The sequence below is a fragment of the Epargyreus clarus genome, unplaced genomic scaffold (assembly GCF_041222505.1).
Source record: "Epargyreus clarus isolate Ecla_fem2 unplaced genomic scaffold, WU_Ecla_fem_2.2 ptg000026l, whole genome shotgun sequence".
Classification (NCBI taxonomy): domain Eukaryota; kingdom Metazoa; phylum Arthropoda; class Insecta; order Lepidoptera; family Hesperiidae; genus Epargyreus; species Epargyreus clarus.
This window is the reverse complement of record NW_027332233.1, coordinates 4,603,490-4,625,439: the sequence shown is the minus strand read 5'-3', so window position 1 is coordinate 4,625,439 and position 21,950 is coordinate 4,603,490. Positions and strand designations below refer to the sequence as shown.

The 21,950-nt window shown below is 34.4% G+C and overlaps 1 long non-coding RNA gene across 1 annotated transcript; it reads right to left on the bottom strand.

Annotated features, from left to right (window-relative positions):
- Positions 1-2,957: 2,957 nt before the first annotated feature.
- LOC140753271 (uncharacterized) lies at positions 2,958-4,010 on the bottom strand. Its single transcript, XR_012103552.1, has 2 exons — positions 3,316-4,010; positions 2,958-3,220 (listed from the first exon to the last, which is right to left on the bottom strand). It is a non-coding gene; the product is annotated as an uncharacterized LOC140753271 (long non-coding RNA).
- Positions 4,011-21,950: the final 17,940 nt, after the last annotated feature.

The window sequence follows — 21,950 nt, the reverse complement described above, 5'->3', positions numbered from 1 at the left end:
CCTTTTCGGCCTTATTAATAAATGTGGATTAGAGCAAGCATAACTTTAAAACTAGTCGTAATGAAAGTTTATCCAAATTCAGTATTAATAAACACGGAATAGGGAGGGCGTAATCTACTCAGAGTCTAATCTTGGCGTAAAAGTTAGTCCGTGTCACTACCTAGTTTAAGGATGGTTTAAGGTTGGAATAAGCGTAGATCAATCATAGATATATTTTAAAAGTAGGATAATATATCTATGAGATCAATGGTAATTGACATGACATTTGTCATAGAATATGTATTTTTATATTAACTTGCATTTAAGTTGATAAAAAAACACCTTTTCAGGACTTCTTCTCATGCTTCCCTTATTTTCTATTATTTCCGCCCACACTTTTAGCACAGAACGAAATAATTGCTGAAAGAATAAATATTTTTTTCATAAAGATCACGTCGCTAACAAATAAGGTCCACGAAATAACTATCGATACGAATTACCCTTTCTTCTTCATCCCAGTTAATTGAGCGAGTTCGGTTTTGGTTAATTTTCCATGCAGTTGGTTTAAAATTGTATGTATTTCAAATATAAACACAAACCGCTAATATCAAGTTTAGACATTTGATTATTTTGAACTTGAAACTTTGAAAGCTGTCAAGTTTGAATTTGTCAATCTCATTCACTCAGTCACTGTCATTTTTATACATGAATTCATTCATTGACTCATCCTTTTTAGTTTTAAAATTTGAGTGTTGCTATATTTTATTCGATAAACCTGGACTAAGAAATGAATAGTTATTCCAAGGTTACTCCATGTTTATTAATGACATTGTTATAACGAAGTTAATACTTTCTTACTCAAGGTTTAACTAGTCCAGGTTTAACTATGGATTAAGGTTGCAATAAGCGTTTTTTATTAATAAGGCCGAAAATGTTTAATTGTAATATCCACAAAAATGAGTTCAAGATAGTATTTATTGATGTATCAAATAACATTATTATTTATGGTGCTGGTGCAGACAAATAAATCGTATTTTATCGGGTGAAATTATCTGGTTTCTGTATATTTCTACAGAAAATGGTGACCATCTTAAGCAACATGCACCAGAATATTTTATTAAGCATAAAAGATATTTATGAAAATATTATAAAAATGTGAAAATTAAAAATTTCGAATATTGAAATAGTTTGTTAATATTGCATTGTACTGAGTTGTTAATATTGTTACAGACAGACTTAATTGCTGATTATTAATAATTTATGACACTTATTAAATACTTTTAATTTTTTATATTTTTGGAATATTCAGTCATGCTTTGAGTTATGAATTACTGTGAAATGTTTTTTGCAATGTCTTTTATAATGGAAGTGTGATACATTTGTGGATAAATATGTATTATTGTAAAAATGTTGATGATTATGGAAGAATATATTGTTTTTCTGGAATTTCTTCTGAGCGTTTTCATAATATATAATAAATATGTCGGAGAAGGACGGCTCTCATCGACATCATTGATAGAATCTATGGGTTTTGTGGGCGTTGTCATAGGGTAGATGCAGGCACAAATACAGTAATCACAGTATTTATTGTTCTCTTAACATGATAACTTCGGATTTACAAAATAACTATACTATACTACTACTATTACTTTACAAACAAAGGATTTGAGCAGCAGGTTCAAGGTAGTGACTACACGCTCCAAAGCACAACGAAATAATGATCCACCTCGATCACTCACATCAGTTCTTATCAAAGTTTCCCCACCGCGCCGCCACATACCTCGACCCCACTAGAGACCTTTTAAGTCTCTGCTCTGATTCTAATACGAAAGCTATACAATGACTTCGATTGATCAAGTACCAATAACATTACTAAAATACTAAAGTAACAGTATAGCTAAAGCTATATTAAATAACTCTGACTCTTCCTCCGACACGGCCATCCTGACGCTTCACACGTCCTCGTGTGACCTTGAAGGATGAGTGCAATTGTTATCTGAAACGAAACATATTTATTTTGGTAAAACTGTATGGTAGGAATGACCTCGAACGGGGACCACATCTGATCAAAAGGAGACCAAAGTATCCCCCGACCAGGTCGCGCGGATTTGGGTAGGCCTATGTCCAGCAGTGGACTTTCAAGGCTGATAGATGGATGGTTGGAGAGTTGTATGGTTAAATATTAAATAACGAGTCTCACGACACTCAGTCACATTAAGCAATGCTTTCACCCTTCACCCTTTGTTAATTTATTGGCACCCATACATTTGACCATTTAAACAATCTTAAAACAAAAATATTGCAGTTAAAGTGTAATCTTAAGTGGGGTCCTAAAATGTTAATGATTAAGAAATTCTCAAACGTTAAAAACAGGACGCCATATCACTCGAAATCTGTCATGGAACTTAGCCAAAGTCATAAACTAAACCCAACTTGGTTTTCAAGTGGCATTTTTGTATTATGAGGTGTCAAATGCCAATGTGTTAAAAATTCTTGGGAATTTCTTTCCTTTCAAGACATAAGTGGCTATAAAGGAGATGTTTCAAAATGTATGGGCTCCCGGCCACCTTTTGTACACTATATTAAAAACTAAGAAAAGATGCAAAGAACAATTCGTAGGGCTTCATTTTCTTCAAATCATGTTCGTTTAATTGTTTAAAAACAATTATTTACACTTAAACTTGCAACACAACAGTGGAAAAACATCATGGCGGTAGTGATTACCGTAATAATGTCATCTGTCATTCTATTTTAACTTACTATATACATTATATACTTTTTAATATATTTTTACGCGAATGGGCGTAGATATATAAATATTGTATTGTATGGATTAAAAAACAATACCTATATTTGATAAATATAAATTATATTTACTTTCATAAATCTTGACTTAAAACAAACATACCAAAATATGTACTTCTATACCAATTTATTTTAGTTAAAACATTTAAGTGTATAAATAAAACGACTTCAAGTACACATTTAGATAATATTTTATTTATTCTTCACTTAGATACATTATTTATTCATTTTCAATATGTTCCCTTATCAATATTTTCATCTAATCATGTAGCAGGTTCCGTAATATCCTGTGACGAGCTCAGCCCAAACATCAAACAATGGTCATAATGTGACCGCAGCTAGCTACGAGTACGGTTCGTTGCCCAGCGATGCAGTTGCAATAATAACTGATTATTTTGTCATCCCAAGAATGTCCTTGTCTTGCTATTGTAATTATCTAAAAAAAGACAAATGTAAAAAGATTAACTTCTCTAGTTTAAAATTATTAACGATTATTTCACCATTAATATAAATAACTGATGTATATTTTACCTGATGATATTGAATCCTTGTCAACACAATCCACAACGATCGCACGAAAATCACAAGAGTCCATAAAACATAAGCTGGGTAAATTAGCTATAGCTATAAGTAAGGTAGAATCAGTCCAACATCGTAAGCAGCACAGAGTAGAACTAGAAACATATTCAGGATTGAAATGGAATCTTCTCATCAGTACATATTTATTCAACGTTTACATTGGATTCCACTATTATTATATAATATGTATATATCACTTTTACATATATCAAATTGACAACTTCTTCTTTTTTAATTTGACATGTCACTTACATCTATAAAACCAGATACTATTTAAAAGGTGGTTTTGTTATAATTATTATAAATAATTAATTAAATTCAGAAATAATGGAGGGATACCCAAAACAAAAGCCAGGTTGTAAAGTACTTAGGGTAACAATAACTTTACGACAAAAACAGCGAAATACGGAATTACCGACGTGGGGGTACACATAGGTTAACTGACCGACATCGACAGTTTTGAAAACTTGACATTGACAGTATTCCGCCATATTTAATATTTCAATGAGGAATGCTTATTTTAAATATTTTTAAACAAGAATACTTTAGGTTATCAAAATATATGTGTATTTTTCTTCAATTATACAAATTATTCGTGTTTTTTAGATATAGTGTACATGAGATGGCCGAAAATGAAACATCTCCTTTGCTCTCTATGACCCTCTACGTTATAAAATTAAGAATGTTATGTTGTGACGATGCTTACCTAGCCACTTTACACTTATACTTAAACAATGACTGGTTCTTATTACATTTAACAAGCGAGAGTTCAAGTGCGTAAGAATTGCCCCGTAATGTTTTACTTCACTGCGTCCCAAATTAATAAAACGTACACTTTATGTAAGCAATGATATACTTCCAAGGACCAATCGTCAAAATAAACTTATTCGTTCAACTATTGTACAAAAGAAACATTTACCTACACCAAACAATTTTCTATATAATCGGGGCACAAGTAATCTTCCCCTCAGTTAAACAGCCACCACGTCTATTTAACTTATACATAAATATAATTAAAACAGTCTATTAAATGGCCAACTCGCCTATTTAACAAATATATCCACATAATACAACCAGCCCGTTAAATGGCCACCTCGCCTATTTAACAAATATATCCACATAATACAACCAGCCCGTTAAATGGCCACCTCGCCTATTTAACAAATATATCCACATAATACAACCAGTCCGTTAAATGGCCACCTCGCCTATTTAACAAATATATCCACATAATACAACCAGCCCGTTAAATGGCCACCTCGCCTATTTAACAAATATATCCACATAATACAACCAGTCCGCTAAATGGCCACCTCGCCTATTTAACAAATATATCCACATAATACAACCAGTCCGCTAAATGGCCACCTCGCCTATTTAACAAATATATCCACATCCGTTAAATGGCCACCTCGCCTATTTAACAAATATATCCACATCCGTTAAATGGCCACCTCGCCTATTTAACAAATATATCCACATCCGTTAAATGGCCACCTCGCCTATTTAACCAATATATCCACATAATACAAACAGTTTGTTAAATGGCCACCTCGCCTATTTAACGTACACAATATATTTTCTTTAATTCTCTTAAACAACCTTTACGCCATCCCTTAAAGCCTTCTGAACGATCATATCGCCGTTAGAAAGCTTTCACTTCACTTACACAGCCTTCGCGCCGTATTATCTACTATCATGGTATTTGGACCATCATATTGCTGTTAAAAAAAAAACATTTACCTCGCTTGCATAGCCTCCACGACGTGTACCTAAGTATTTCCTAAGTATATGCATCCTATTTGCATAGTCATATCACCTTTAGAATCATATCACCTTAGTTAGTCAAATCTATATACTATTTTAATAGTACACTATAACTGATACACTTACGCTACTAACGTCTATCAACGCTACTAACAAACTTAAAACCCAGTGGACAGTTGGTACAATTAAGGCCATTGTTATTGTTACTTCTTCTTCTAAGATTACATTTTAAAACCTCGCGCTTTGACATTTAAATAAGTCATATTTGCCCATTTTATTTGCTTACTGTACGAAAAAAAAACATATTTGAAATACATGTACGATTGTCTTTATTGCGATTTTGTAGACATCACATAGAAGTTAAGCACTCGGTAGGTTTCCGCACGAAGTGTTCCTTCACGACAATAGTAAGTGATAAATAATTTCTAATACGCACAAAACTTCTAAAAACTAAAAGGTGCGTGCCTGGAGTTGAAACCTAGGTCCCAGCGATCGAGAAGCCATGCTTCAACCCCTAGGCTATCACTGCTTTTTTTTTTCTTAAATATTTTATAATCATAATCCCATACTATAACTTATTCCAACCACGACGCCAATTAAAGAGCGGCCACTGGTACGTTGATTTAATTTTATACCATCTTTATTTATACGGCTTCTTCTATACCTTAAACAATATTTATAGACATGGATTTTTTTTATAATTATTAATACATAGCTAGCCATATGTGTTTAAACACGTTACCAACAAATAAGCAGGGCAGCAATTCTACCATGAAAACACGCTAGACTCGAATTTGTAAAATTGATAACTTTAATCCAAATCAATCAAAATTGTATAGTTATCAATTACTAATTTTGATAAAAAGAAATTGAATGCTTTAGTCTCCAAAACAAATACCAATCCAAACCAAATAAAAATCCAAAAAAACGTATATAGCGACGACACTGGAAGCTCAATGTAAGCCCAAAAAGGTTTTTTTTTTTTTTTTTATACTTCGCATTGGTAGAAAGATTTTTTTATGTCGTTTATACTTCAAATGTACGAGATACATACGAGATATTATGTACAGTTAACTAATCGAAAAAAAAAATCTACGGAACAAATACACTAGTAATGATGTAAACAAGGACACAAGCAACAAAAAAAGTAAGAATTATGTTAGTTATGGAAAATTTTAAAGTCACAAAGAAATTATACAGTGTTTGTTTATAAATATTGTTATGTAGCGAATAATCTCTTTAATAAGTATTTTGACATTTTTTTTCTGTGTTACATTATTCTTCAAAAATTCAAACTAGTTTATATCGACGAGAAAAAAATAAAAGATATATCACATCCATTACAGTGTAATATTGACTATTATCACACCAATATCGCAGACATAATCTAGTAAAATATAATTAATATTGTACTGTCACGTTTCGTTTTGATGCGATAGGTGAGCATTTACTTGAGGACACCTTTTCATAATAATAGTTTGAAAAATATTACTTTGGATCAAATACTCTAGTAACTCTCAAAATTTAATCCGAATCTTAGTTATTTTTATATTATATTATTATAGCGGCGCTATCTCGACAGTAAAAAAATAGATCAAACTGCCCGAAACATTAATCCCATACGTAAAACGTTCATTTATCAAAATCTTTATGTAGGGGTAACAAAATTAGTTATCACGATATCATATATCAATTAGTTTGTACGAGTATATCTAAAATCATCGTCGTCGTAAATCAGATTTGATATATTAACAGTAACATTTTGCAATCCAAAAACTAAACTGTGAAATGCAATCATTGAAAAGAAAACTACATTCCTATTAATTCCTTCAAAGTATTCGTAATTTAATTCCTAATTTCCTTCATACGTTAATAATTATCATGTCACATATATGTAACCAATACCATATGCTTCTATTAACTTGCATGAAACCATACTGACGGCTTTAGAAGTGTCTCTTGAAGGAGATTATAAATGTGGTTAAAATTTTCATACAAAAATGTTATCTTGCGTCACACGAACAGTTACATTATTTGACTTATATTTCAGAACGACTTACGCATTTATTAATAAAATTGGTAACAACTCTTGGATGATAAATTTCCTCCCTTTGTTCAGTTTATTGCTGATTTAATTATAGTTAAATGTCTTAAACACCAAGCATAGTACCTACTGTCTTCTCTATTAAATTTGATTCTATTATCTGTTAACATCAACCTGTAATGTGTAAATCTACCAAGAACAGTAAGTATATTACTGTTAATATTGATTGAAATATCACTGTCTTATTCTATAGGTCTCGACATATCAAAATACAACAGCCAACGTCTTATTCATTTAACTTACTAATCTATGATTTAACTATTATATTTATGTAATCAAAATTATATCTAACTCTTATGTTAATAACACACATTCAATCCAGATGTGGTTATTTAACCTTTCTTCAGCTTTTTTTTTAGCATAAATAAAATTATAACGTCATAAACACAGAATACTTAAATGTATTTCACAATAAAATGCAAGAATCTACATTTTTTATCGTTATATCAGGTATTTTAATTTCTGGCCATTATTTCTCTTTTTTTTTATCCTAATTAGCATCAGAATCAGAAACAAAATGAATATTGCTCACCAAATTGTGTGAAGAACTCGGGCTTTATACAACACACGTCCACTCGTGTACTATGTCCTATACAGTCAGATGAAAGGTTTTACTTGTTTTTAGCTGACCATAATCTCCAACTGCACGTTCTTATATGAAATTCAGCGGCACGCTTATATCATCAGGTGACTTGTAGCCTCGTCATAGCCATCGTCGTATTGAGGCACTTGGAATTTCGAACATAGTGTAGTTTTCCGTTGGTTTAACTGAAACATTTATAACAGCTATGACAACAAATAACAAATTGTCCACAACGTAATAAAAAATGTAAAATCTGGGATAAGATTAAGGTCCTGTATTGTAGACTTTCATATTTTTCTACAAATAAAATGTCACGTTACAAAGGAACGAACTAATAACATATAATTTGTCCTGAATGGACTAAATTATTTTATTTTATCTAAAATGATCTATGCTGTAGTAATTATATCATATAACCCATATCGCATAAACATATGGACAACGAAACACTCACAACATTGTAAAATATCACATATAACCGAGAGAAAAAAAAAATCTTAAAATTTTACAATCTTTATGACAGAATCTTTCATAGTAACACTCAAAAAATAAAAGAGAGAAAAAAAATACTCCCCTGACTTCAGCTGTTCATCAACCAAACAATCACAGGTTGCATCTCCTCAGGATGAAACTCAGGTTATGTCTTTAGACCAACTTTCGCAAGTTGCGCAGCTCCTCCACAAGTAATTTGTTATTTCACTATTTCTCGTTGAACACCGCCGCCGTTATTTGTTACACTCAATTCACTTAAGTCTTTTGTGCCTGCACAGATCCCACTTCTGATGTCGGAGAAGGACGGCTCTCATCGACATCATTGATAGAATCTATGGGTTTTGTGGGCGTTGTCATAGGGTAGATGCAGGCACAAATACAGTAATCACAGTATTTATTGTTCTCTTAACATGATAACTTCGGATTTACAAAATAACTATACTATACTACTACTATTACTTTACAAACAAAGGATTTGAGCAGCAGGTTCAAGGTAGTGACTACACGCTCCAAAGCACAACGAAATAATGATCCACCTCGATCACTCACATCAGTTCTTATCAAAGTTTCCCCACCGCGCCGCCACATACCTCGACCCCACTAGAGACCTTTTAAGTCTCTGCTCTGATTCTAATACGAAAGCTATACAATGACTTCGATTGATCAAGTACCAATAACATTACTAAAATACTAAAGTAACAGTATAGCTAAAGCTATATTAAATAACTCTGACTCTTCCTCCGACAAATATATATTTAATCTATTTTTTATTCATATCGCCTTCAATTCTAGCGCTTCAATATGTGTACAAATGCATCGTACCTATAATATCTCATATTTTATAAAGGTGATAAATTTTATTTTAATGTGTAGAGACTAAATTGAGTTATATGGACGTTTGTATTTATTTATTATTATAAAATAGTATTTATATAGTAAATAAATATAAGCGTCTTTATAACTCTTAATTTTGTCTCCACACAGTATAAAAAAATAATCATCTTTATGAAATATGAGATATTATAGGTACGATGCATTTTATATGAATCATATAGATACGCACTATTTATACGTATGTACCTATAGCGTGCCGAGTTTTGCTCACCAATTCACTTGGCGGCGCTTGTGCGCAAGCGTGTCAATTTTATCACGTAAGATGCCTCTCTTTTCCTACATAGGTTACTATACTCTTTGATTGTGACGACTATAGTGTTACATGACAACTACATGAAAGTTACTTCATAATAGAAAAAAAATAGTACTTAAGTATTACTCGCCAATAGATGGCAGGAAGAGCCAAATAATGTTGAAATGTAATTGAATTACTACCTTTTTTAGGCTGTCAATATTTTTTTTTTGTTTCTTTAGGGCTCCCAAGAACTCGAAAAAAAGAGAAACTCGAAAATAAAAGAAAAAGACGATCGGACCGAGATTTGAACCCGGGTTTCCTGCGTTTTAAGGCGCCCGATTTTCCGACCGAGCTATTCTAACTTCGTAAATGTTGGCGAAATTTAGCATTGTATTCTTATGATATTTTAGGAGGTTTTTATTCAATGAAAACACTGATAAAACGACATTTTCTGAAAATAAAACCTAGCTAGATCGATATATCGCCCCCGAAACCCCCCATATAGAAAATTTCAAGAAAATCGTTGGAGCCGTTTCCGAGATCGTTGATATATATTTATATATATACAATAATTGCTCGTTTAAAGATATTAGATAACACTACACAATAACAAGATATATACACAATAACGAGATTGAGGTCTTACTTATGTGGCAAACCGACGTCAAAGCTATGACTATCACTAGGTATGACACGTTTTAATTCTGGTAAATGGGTCCATTTTATCTGCGAGACTAGTATTTTGATTTCGTACAACTTTGGTTTTGGCAGAGTGCTTCATGGTTTAGGTCTTCTAGGTAATAATACGTAGTCGTCATCATACCTTTATTTATGTTTTATAAACCCTTCAGGTTCATATAGTAGTGCTCTGATATTTTTTTTATATATTTTTTTTATATCCGTATCTACTGGGTCATTAGCTACTCTACCTGGTCGAATCGAATCATACATGAGAGATTTTGAAAAGTTGAAGAAAGTCATAATTTAGAAAATGTATATTGTAGGGCTGCTTAACACGTTCACGGACACTATGACGTCACTGTCTGGTCCTGCATTATTTTCCACGTCTAAATTTTCTTCTGTTTCATCTTGCGTTCCCTGCTGTTTATTTCTCTGTAATATGTTTTTTACGATTTCTTCATCCGACATAATCTGAAAGCCTTGATCACAAGAGTTGGTCACTTGTGACAGTACTGACTGTCACAAGTGACCCACTCTTTCATATCATCATCATTACAATCCTGGGATATTTGTATCCTCAACATTAGCTCATTAATATCACAAAACAAAAACTAACAGAAGTCAATCTTCATACAAAGCTCCAACAAGGCACACATCGACACCGCTCACCGACACCTTATCTTGAGGGGGCTCGGGCGCATACGTGCGCGACTGTCAGTCTGCTTCTGACACGCGTTTGAAACTGTTTTGTACAAGAAATGGAGCAACAAAAAAAGTTACTGTAATTGTGCAGTGGACGGTTGTTAAAATTCAACATAGCATAGCAATGCGAGCGGCATCACCACTGAGCACGCGGATTGATCAAAAATGGTTCAATCAATCGTACGTACGCGCGACAGCCGTGCGGCGCGACGCGCATCGCAACTCGCGGAGCGCGCCGCCGCCGTCCCGTTCCCCGCCGCCCCCTACGCATGCCATCGCCGCCAGGCGCCAGTCGCCGCCGCGCCGCCCGCGCACTCTTAACTATCTCATGTGTTCTCCGTCAACTCTATGCGCTAAGTGAATTCCTCGGACTCTCATTGTGAATAATAATAATTGCAATCACCTACAGGCTACAAGTAAGTAATTCGTGAAGGTATTATTTTATTTAGAATAATAATTAAGTTTTTATTAATATAATTTATGTCTAATGTCCATACAGTAGGCATGCATTTTTCGAGTGTAATGACATCTGAAAGATGTATTCGCTTAGCGAGTATTATGAAATCTTTAGATCCTACATCTTGAGTGGAGAGAGTTTAAATTGAACCTACTTAGATGGGTTACACACGTTATCACACGTACCACTTCCAAAAAGTGCAGTGCTTAAATGTAAAGAAAGCTGATAAATGTGTATCTGATCTTCCGTATCAAAGGTTAATTGGATAATTGATGTATTTAGCAGTTCTAACCAGGCCAGACATTTCCTATGCAGTCAGTTATCTGAGCCAATTCAATAGTTGTTACAATCATACACATTGGCATTATGCTAAACGCATTTTAAAATATTTGTTATGTACAAAAACTTATTGTTTAAGTTTTTGTAATGATGATGGCAAGATACAGGGTTTTGTAGATAGTGACTGGGCTAGTGACGCCCTAGACAGGAAGTCATATACTTACAGGCTTTTGCTTCACAATGTCTGGATCTTCGATTTCATGGCAAAGCAGGAAACAAAAGACAGTATTGCTTTCCAGTACAGAAGCAGAATATACAGCTCTGTCTGAGGCAGCCCGGGAAGCAGTGTATCTTAGAAACCTTATTCATGAAATTATAGGTCGTTTTTATGTGATTGAGGTCTATTGTGACAATCAAAGTGCATTAAAATTGTCAGTAAGCAATCAAAGTCACAATAGATCAAAACATATTGATGTGAAATTTCATTATGTTAGAGTTGTTGTTAAGTCTAAATATATAAACATTTTATATCTAAGTACTGATGAAATGACAGCTGACATTCTCACCAAAGGCTTATGTCCTGTTAAACATTATAAGTTTCTGCGTAAATTAGGAATTGTATGAAAATAATGTTATTTGTTTATTTTGATAAGTGGGGGTGTTAAAAATGATGTATCAATATAGTAGTAACGCCATCTCTTGAAACGCTGTATAATTGTCTATGCGTACCCTATTTTTAAAAAATAAAATTTGTCTGTTTGCGACATTCACTTGTTTTATTAGAGTTATAAAGGGTTAATACAAAAAAAAAACCTTTAATGTATGTTGGTTTTTCTAAAGAATGTTATTTTATAGTTCACTAAATAAAAATAGAGTACATTTTACTTTGCTTAAAAAAAAATTGAATGAACACAACATTTTCAGAATTAGAGGACAATTTTCGTTTATCTTTATCGTATGCCAGTAAATTATTTTTATCAAACATCCCAATATTAGCTAGTTTTTTAAAACCAATTATTGTAAACTTAGACAAACAATTAATAAAAAAGAACCTTCCCATTGCATTTAGACATCGCTATGATAATGTCACCTGTATCATAGACTGTTTAGAGATTGACATTCAGAAACCATCAAAGGCTGTTAATCAAGCTTCAACATGGTCTAATTTTATAAATACGTAATATCATGTACACCTAACGGCCTTTTTGTTTTTTTTTTTTTTTTGTTGACGAGGGGGAAACCTTCAAAAGGTACCCGACGCCATGGGAGTGACGCCGTGTTATGTGGGATTTTTACCGCACTAAAACCCCCCCGGTGGCCGTCCTCAGCGTTTCGTGGAGAACTCCGGGATCTCCAACGGAACACAACCGGAGTCCTCCTAATGCGATGCCCTTCTATCGGGCTCTGCCCTGGGGGAGCAATTTACGCTCCTCTCACATCCCCTGGTGATTACAGCGATATGCGACCACACAAAACCGCTGTCCTTCCCGGGGTCGCTTGCTGGACGGTTTGAGCTCCCACTCTTGCCGCCCGCAACCCCGAAAGCCCCTATTAGTCGCCTCTTACGACAGGTAGGGGATACCGTAGCCCTATTCTGGTCCCGGTACTACAGGGACACACCTAACGGCCTAGTAAATTTTGTTTCACATGAGTTTGGGGGTAGAACAAGCGATGCCACTATTTTAGAGAACTGTGTCATTTTAAATGAATTGCAACAGAATACTTATATACTAGCTGACAGAGGCTTTAAACATGTTGAACAATTTCTTCATGAAAAGGGTATAAAGTTATTGCGGCCACCTAGTGTCAATGCTGGTGAAAAATTAACTAAAGATAAAATACGACAAAGATAATTTATTGCTAGTCTCCGTATTTATACTGAGCGAGTAATAATGCGTGTCAGAGAATTACATATGTTAAAGCAACATTCAGTAATAAATTCTAATATACTTCGTGTACTGGAGCATGTAATTATTATTGCATGTATTAGTGCACATGTTATACACAGCAAATTGATTCCTAAATAAGCAGAACTTGTATTATGGTAACCGGGGAGATCATAAAGATAATCCTTTATTTTAGTTATGTAAATTGTATTTATATTAAATTCGATATACTTCTCCTTTACTCCATTGTAGAATATATTTTAAACTCCTTCATAGCGTTAATAAGATGGATTTTTTAATTTTTGACATATTCTAAAATGGTTTACTTTACCAAGAGATAATATTAGTAATTGTATAAGAGTTAAATTAATCGTCGCATGTTTTTTTGTTTGCAGGCAAATTTGTGATATTTTATTATGTAGTAGTGTGGTTTGTTTTCTTTGTTAAAAATCTACTAAAGTACTTTGCAGAGAAACCTTTAAAAGTTATTTCATTTAAAAACCATTTATAAGTCAGGAATGTATGTATATATCTATATATATGTCTATATGTATGAATTATAGATGAAAGAAACCCACACAAATGTGGGTCTGGTGGCAATCGAACCCAATCTCCCAGTTACTAATAGACTAATAGACTAGAATGTAAAATCAATATAAATGTAGAGGTAAAAAAACAATAATGGAAATAAAAATGTTTTTTTTATTTATTATATAGGTACTGGTGCTACGGTACTGAATTGGATATATAATTGATTTCCAGAAACAAGTTAACTTTTGTATTAAAACCTTAACATAAACATCATCATAAGTAATTAAAAAAATCTCAAAATTTTTTGTACGTTACACAAAATGCGTCCTAAATCTAGTCTAATATGGTCATTTTTTGATCAAATTAATGTAGATTTTACAAAATGTAAACAGTGTGATAAAAACTTTTCACGAAAAGGAGGTGGCACTACATCGTTGAAACTTCATCTTAAATCACAACACAGTAGTAAATACGACGAACTTATTCTGCTAGAAAAAAATAATCAACAAAAACCACTAACATCCAAACAGTTGACACCTTTGCAAGAGTGTAAAAAACATATGTCACTAACAGATTCTTTAAACAATAAATGTGCTTTGGATCAAAGTAATACCAAACAAAACGAAATTGATAAATTAGTGGCTGAGATGATTGCGTTTCAAAATTTGCCATTTAATTTTGTAGAAGGTGTAGGGTTTCAAAGATTAATGCAGGCAGCATTACCACGTTATAATCTAAGAGGTCGGCAGTATTTTACTAATAGAGTCTGAACTCAGCGCAAATGTCTCATTACTTAGCTTAACTGCTCATGGGATCACAGATAACTATGAAAGAGTTTCTGTAATACTCAAGTGTGAACAATTAGAGGGTCGACACACAGGTGAAATTATAGCGAATAATTTAAACAATATTTTGCAAGATTGGGGCTTAAGCACTGAGTCAGTTCATTGTATTTTACGTGACAAAGGATCTAATATGATAAAAGCTATGAATATGGCAAATTTAACTGATGCAAACTGTACTTACTATTCATCAGCTACAATTATGTGTTCGGTTGGCAATGAAAACCGAAGAATTTCTCTCGCCAGTGATTACAAAGTGTAAAAAAATTGCGACTCACTTCAATCACTCCCTAATTGCTCAAAATGAATTGAAACAGATTCAAACAGAAAGACTGAACCAAACAGGACTAGGTATAATTCAGGAATGTTCTACAAGGTGAGATATTTTTTTTTACACCTATCTTTTATCAAAACTTTATATTAGGTGATGTTTTTTGTGCGTTGTTTTGTTTCACATGTTTTATTTTTTCATAGATGGAATTCGACTTATTACGAGGGTACGTTTTTAAGTTCGCGGAATGAGGGACAAGGAGCGAAAATAAAATTTCAAAATTATTTTTCTTTTTCTACATATTCTCCTGCAAGACGAATGCATTTTTCAGATCTTTGTATTAACTTATTTAAACCCTCATAAAAAATGTTTTGTCCTTGTCGGAAAAATACGAGGAAATTGCGTCCTTTACTTCTTCGTCTGTAGAAAATTTCTTTCCACGAAGCTCTTTTTTCATTTTTGGAAAGAGATAATAATCGCTGGGAGCCAGGTCTGGACTATAGGGTGGGTGATTTAAAATATCAAAGCCCACCTTATGCAGGGCAGCCAGTGCAATACGGCTCTTGTGTACGGGCGCATTGTCGTGCAACAGCAGGACAACTCTGGATAATTTTCCTTGTCTTTTTTCTTTGATGGCTTCTTTTAACCGCTCCAAGATTGTTGCGTAATATTCTCCGGTTATAGAGACACCTTTATCTTTGTAATCTATTAACAAAATTCCTTCTGCATCCCAAAAGACTGTCGCCATGAGTTTGCCGGCCGATTGTGACACCTTAAACTTTTTAGGAGGTGCTGTACCCTTTTTATGCCACTGCATGGAGTCTTGTTTAGACTCAGGTTCATAATGGTGAACCCAAGTTTCATCTCCAGTAACAATTCGATTCAGTACAATATCCTTATCTTCTCCACAGAGGTTCAAAAACGCACGGGAACATTCAACGCGCTGTTGTTTCTGAGGCGGCGTGAGCATTCTCGGCACCCACCGCGCGCTGACCTTAGTCATGCCAAGATGGTCATGCAGAATTTTAAAAATGGTTGTATCCGATACTCCAACCATTTCTGCAAGCTGTTTCTTCTTTAGCCGAGCATCTTCCAGTACTAATTTTTCGACTTCCGCTATCGTTTCCGGAATGATCACCTCAACAGACCGTCCTGGTCGTGGGTCGTCTTCAAGTGAATCCCTGCCTTGCTTAAAAAGGTTGTTCCACTTGTAAACCATCGTTTTTCCAGGGCAAGAGTCCCCGTAAACCGATGACATCTCTTCCATTATGATTTGCACAGACTTTCCTTGCTTGGTAAGGAACTTTATAACGGCGCGATGCTCGATTTTCTCCATACTTCCAATTTTCTTCCGGATTGAGTTGTTTAATTGTCGATAGTTTTAAAACTAATGATGCAATTGTGATAAAATTTTATATTTATCACGTATTCTGCCATAGTAGATTTGCTAAGTAGTCCAAATTTAAAATTTTGTGTACTAATATAAAATTGTTCTATACGACATAATTATTGATTAAAACATTTTTTTGGGTTTATTTTTTCATAAATCAGTTAAAAAATACAACTGTCAGTCGCCGGTGCCTGACGCGGCCCAAATGATATAAAACACCTAAAAGTCATTTCACAGCGCCATGTCAAGCATGTTGTCAGGCACGATGTAAAATTACGTCTCGTAATTTGGCGGCAACGGCTCATTTCCTGCGCAAACGCACACGGCTATTGCTCACGGCTGCTGCCGGATGTCTAATGTCATATGTCAAACGACGTGTTGTCGCGCGGGTGCGCGCACACCCACCCGCACCCCTCTATACCCCTCTCATGTCTACCGATGCGTGTTTTAGTTGCACAATAGTTTCGGGAGCGTGCACGCATAAATATTATCGGATTACCATACTATGCAATTTATAGCTAATTTTGCTAGCCATGGATGATTTTGACGTATCTTTACTGGATTTGCAACAAATTGATGAGTTAGAGAGGCAGTTAACTCAAAGTAACTGTCAGTTATTTTTAAATTTTCCAAGTGAGGGTGAATCTAGTGACGAAGAGGAAGAAGTTTTGCAAATATGCACCAACAGGAAGAGGAGACGTGCGATTGAAAGCGGAGATGAAGAAGAGATTATAGAACAGCAGGTAAGATCACCAACCACTCAACAAAAATCTGATTTATGGTCTGAGCCGTCACGTAAGCGAAGACAGATTATACCTTTTACAGAGTGCCCTGGCTTGAAGCCGTACAACCTGAGAAGTTCAATGTCTCATTCAAAGCCAGAAGAGTTTTATAGTTTACTAGTCCCAGATATGATTTTTGAATCTATAGCTATTGAAACAAACCGTTATGCCAAACAAACGATCGCAAAGTTGAAATCTAAGAACCAAATGAAAAAAAATTCTAGGCTACTTAACTGGATTGAGACGAACACGGATGAAATAAAAAGATTTTTTGGTTTGATTTTATTTATGGGAATCGTAAAACTACCTAAAATAGCCGATTATTGGTCGACTGATCCCATGATAATGCAAAATTTTCCCCGGACAGTTATGCCACGCAACCGATTTGAGATTTTATTACGAATGGTGCACTTTTCCAACAATGAAAATCAACCTTCTAATGACCGATTGTACAAACTGCGTAGTTTAATTGAAACTTTAAATATAAACTTTGCTGCTCATTACAACCCCCAAGAAAATTTATGCATTGATGAATCCTTGGTCCCATTCCGAGGCCGAATCCTTTTCCGCCAATACATAAAATTGAAAAGGCACAAATATGGCATTAAGCTGTTTAAATTATGTACCAATCCAGGATATACAGTCAAACTTCAAGTTTACTGCGGAAAAAAAGACGAGACTGAATATACAACGCCCAATAATGTTGTGATGTCTCTTATGAATGGCTATCTGCAAAAAGGACACACGCTTTATACTGATAACTGGTACACCAGTGTAAATTTGGGAAAGAAACTGTTGGAAGAAGATACGCACTTAGTAGGAACCATTCGAAAAAATAGAAAAAACTTGCCAAAAGATGTTATGACAGGAAGCTTGAAGAAAGGAGAATTTAGAGCAAAGGAGAATGAAGACGGAATTATATGCATGAAATGGAAAGATAAGCGAGATGTTTATTTGCTTTCAACAAAACATTATGCTACATTTTCAAGAACGGTCAAACGAGGCAAAGAGATCATTAAACCGAAAATTGTGATCGATTACAATAGTGCCAAATCTGCTGTCGATCTTTCGGATCAAATGATCGCGTATTCGACACCGCTTCGAAAAACGGTCAAATGGCACAGGAAACTGGCAGTGGAATTGTTGTTGAATACAGCTTTGCTCAATTCCTACATAATCTACAAAGAAACGACGAAATCGAAAATAGGAATAGTAGATTATAGAAAGATATTGTGTAAATACTTTACACAATCTGGAAAAGAAAACTTGGAACCGGACGTGTCATTCAATCGGAACAAAAGGCAAAAGCATGAGTTGGCTAAAAAAGAAGGTCCAGTGAAAAAAGCGCGAAAGTACTGTGCAAGATGCTATAAAATAAATGCAGATACTGTGGACAGAGTTTATGCCAGAAAAAAGACAAAACAAGTCGCAACATACTGCCGCCAATGCCCAAATGAACCTCATTTCTGTCTAGATTGTTTTAATTTTGAACATAAATAATATTCTTAATATTTTTATAATTAGATAGTATAACAATACTAAAAAATCTGTTGTAGTTTTATTCTTGAAATAATGTTTCTATTCTTAGTAATGGTCCTCAAATAAAATAAACTTAAAATTAATTGTATTTTTCATTCCACTATGTAAAAAAATATGTTCCTATACAAAAAATAGCAAGCCATGCCGAACATGCTGTGTTGGGGGCCGCGTCAGTCATTTCCAATAGCAAATATATATAAAAACGTGCCAGGCGGCCCACAGCACTCATTCAAATGTAACTCTATAGTGTCAGGCACCAATGACTGACATGGCTCAAACGGGGTATGTACCTGTCAGTCCCCGGTGACTGACATGGCAGAATACGTGTTATACTATTTATGAGTCACTTAACACGTACCGCCCTTAACGAGCCCGCTATCCCCCCTCCAACCCTGCCATTCCGCGGACTTAAAAACGCACCCTCGTATATGATGGAAAGAATATTGAAATTAAAAGACTCCTTGATACTGTATTCTGGCGCGCATACTATACCAATTCTTACTGCTGATGAATGGCTCGACTTGGAAAAGTGTATTACAGTACTGAAGCCATTTGAAGAAATAACAAAGGAGTTGAGTAGTGCTAATGCAACAATAGCATCGGTGATTCCATTTATCTATACTCTTAAAACCACATTAGAAAAGAAAAAGAATGAAGAAAATACTTCTGAAAACTTTAGATTAATGATTGCAAAAATGATCCAGGACATCAGCGTCAGATTTCAGGACATTGAGATTAATAAAATATACACAATAGCTACTTATCTAGATCCACGGTACAAGCTCAAATTTTTTACAGAAATTACTAAGGAATAAGTGCAGTCAGAGATTCTAGGGATCCTTGGGTGTACAAAACCTTCTCATGATGAAGGTCCTTCTTCACCTAAGAGATCACGGCGTGAGCTGCCATTAGCTAGCTCAAGCAAAGATTCATACAGTCTTGTCTAGCTGAAATATTAAGCACAAGTGACGAGGAAGAGCAAAATATAGATGGTGATGATGCTGTGCATAATCAACTCATTGTTAAAAAACATTACTAAATGATTACAATAGAGAGAAGAGGTTGACAGTAAATGAAAATCCACTTTTGTGGTGGAAAATGCATACCAAGTACAACAGCTTAAGTACTTTAGTAAGACAGTATCTCTCTCCGCCTCCTGGTAGTGTACCAAGTGAGCAGCTTTTCAGTGCTGCTGGGTTAATTTACGATCCCTTAAGAAATCGACTTTCTGGGGATAAGGCTGCGAAGTTACTTTTTGTTAAGTATAATTTACCTTTGCTCAGTTTTGATTATTAAAACCATGATTTAGAATTTTAGACTAAATGAAAGTTAAGTAAATAACTAAGTATTCCAATAAATAATAAAAGAAACGTTATTCATATTTAAATTAGAGTAAATAAATATGTGCAATGTGATTTCCAAACATTCTCTCTTTCGTTAAAACATTCGAATTTAATAATTAAATAAGTATAATAAATAATTAATTATAACATTTTTATTTAAGTAGGTACTTAGATAACAAACAACCAATTGGTTTTTGTATGAGTTGTGTGATTAATTATTACTTATAGGCAGATTGAAGTACCTGCCAAATGATGACCTAATTTATAAATAAAACCATTTGATTATCTATTTGTATGTTACTTTTGAAATTCCTTAGAAATCTAATATCCGTAACCGAAACCATCCGAAACTACCGGATAATTTGGAATAATTTCTTATCCGTATCCGAAACCGGAACCGATAAAAAAATTCCACTATCCGTATCCATATCCATATCCGAAATTTCATATCCATAACATCCTTGATTTTAACTACTTATACCTTTTTTTTTCTCGAGGGGAAACCTTCAAAAGGTACCCGGTGCCGTGGGAGCGACACGGGGTTATGTGGGACTTTTACCGCACTAACCCCCCCGGTGGCCGTCCTCCGCGCTGCGTAGAGAACTCCGGGATCTCCAATGAAACGCGACCGGAGTCTCTCAGCGCACTGCCCCGTCGGGCTCCGCCCATGTGAGTTTGTATGACCACACCGTCTGGTGTATACGACGGAATGCGACCACACATACCGCCGTCCTTCCCGGGGTCGCTAGCCGGGCGGTTCGAGCTCCCACTCTTGCCAGCCGCAACCCCGAAAGCCTACTAAGACTAAAAGGTAGTCGCCTCTTACGACAGGCAGAGGATACCGTAGCCCTATTCTAGTCTCGGAACTACAGGGCCAACTACTTATACCTATGTTATAGTTAATCCTTCGTAGGTAATAAAATAATAGGTACATTCTTAGACCTTCCGAGTGAATTTACCTTCCAACGAATTAACATGGTTATTCCTCCTAAATTTGAAGACCGTATTTTAAACTATTTGGAAGCAAAACTGATGTCCATGCCTAAAATAAAAAAGGACCCTGAAGTTGGCACATAGCCGACAAATATAATTTTTAGATACGGATATCTCGAGTAGGAATGGAGCTACGGCAAATGGACGAATATGCATTTATTTGGCGCGAAAATATCTACATGTACAATTTTTTTTAAATTTTGAAAATTTTTCAAAAATTTTTTATGACCAAAAATAATTTTTGGAAAGCTCTCAAAAAGTTCTGGATGGTCCAAATTTCTTAAAAACTCATTATTGTCATTTATTTTCAATTATTTGAATGTACATTTGTTCAAAATGCGTTTTTTCTGCTGGGACCTTTGGTTCATGATAACTCTTTAAAAAATGTTTTTTTTTTTTAAATAAAAAAATTGTACATACAGTTTATATGAAAATACACATGTACATTTTGTGATTTTTCTTAAATTTGAATATTTTCAAAGATATCCGTATCCAAAAATTTTTTGAAATTTTTGGATACGGATATGAATTTGAAAAATATTTTTTTTTGAAATTAAAAAAAAGTACTTGTTTATTTTTACAAAATACACATGTACATTTTTTGGATTTTTTCAAAATTACATATTTTCAAAAATATTTGAATTGCATATGCATTAACAAACAGCCGTCGACAAAAAATTAAGGAACGTTTACGATTTGCTAATCCAAAAACCATCCACAATGAGCTGATGAATGAAATGGACGAAGATATTGCTCGTAAAGAGAAGAACTTCCAATCTACTCATTCCCTTGAAGTTCTCCAAAAAGCTCGTTCGG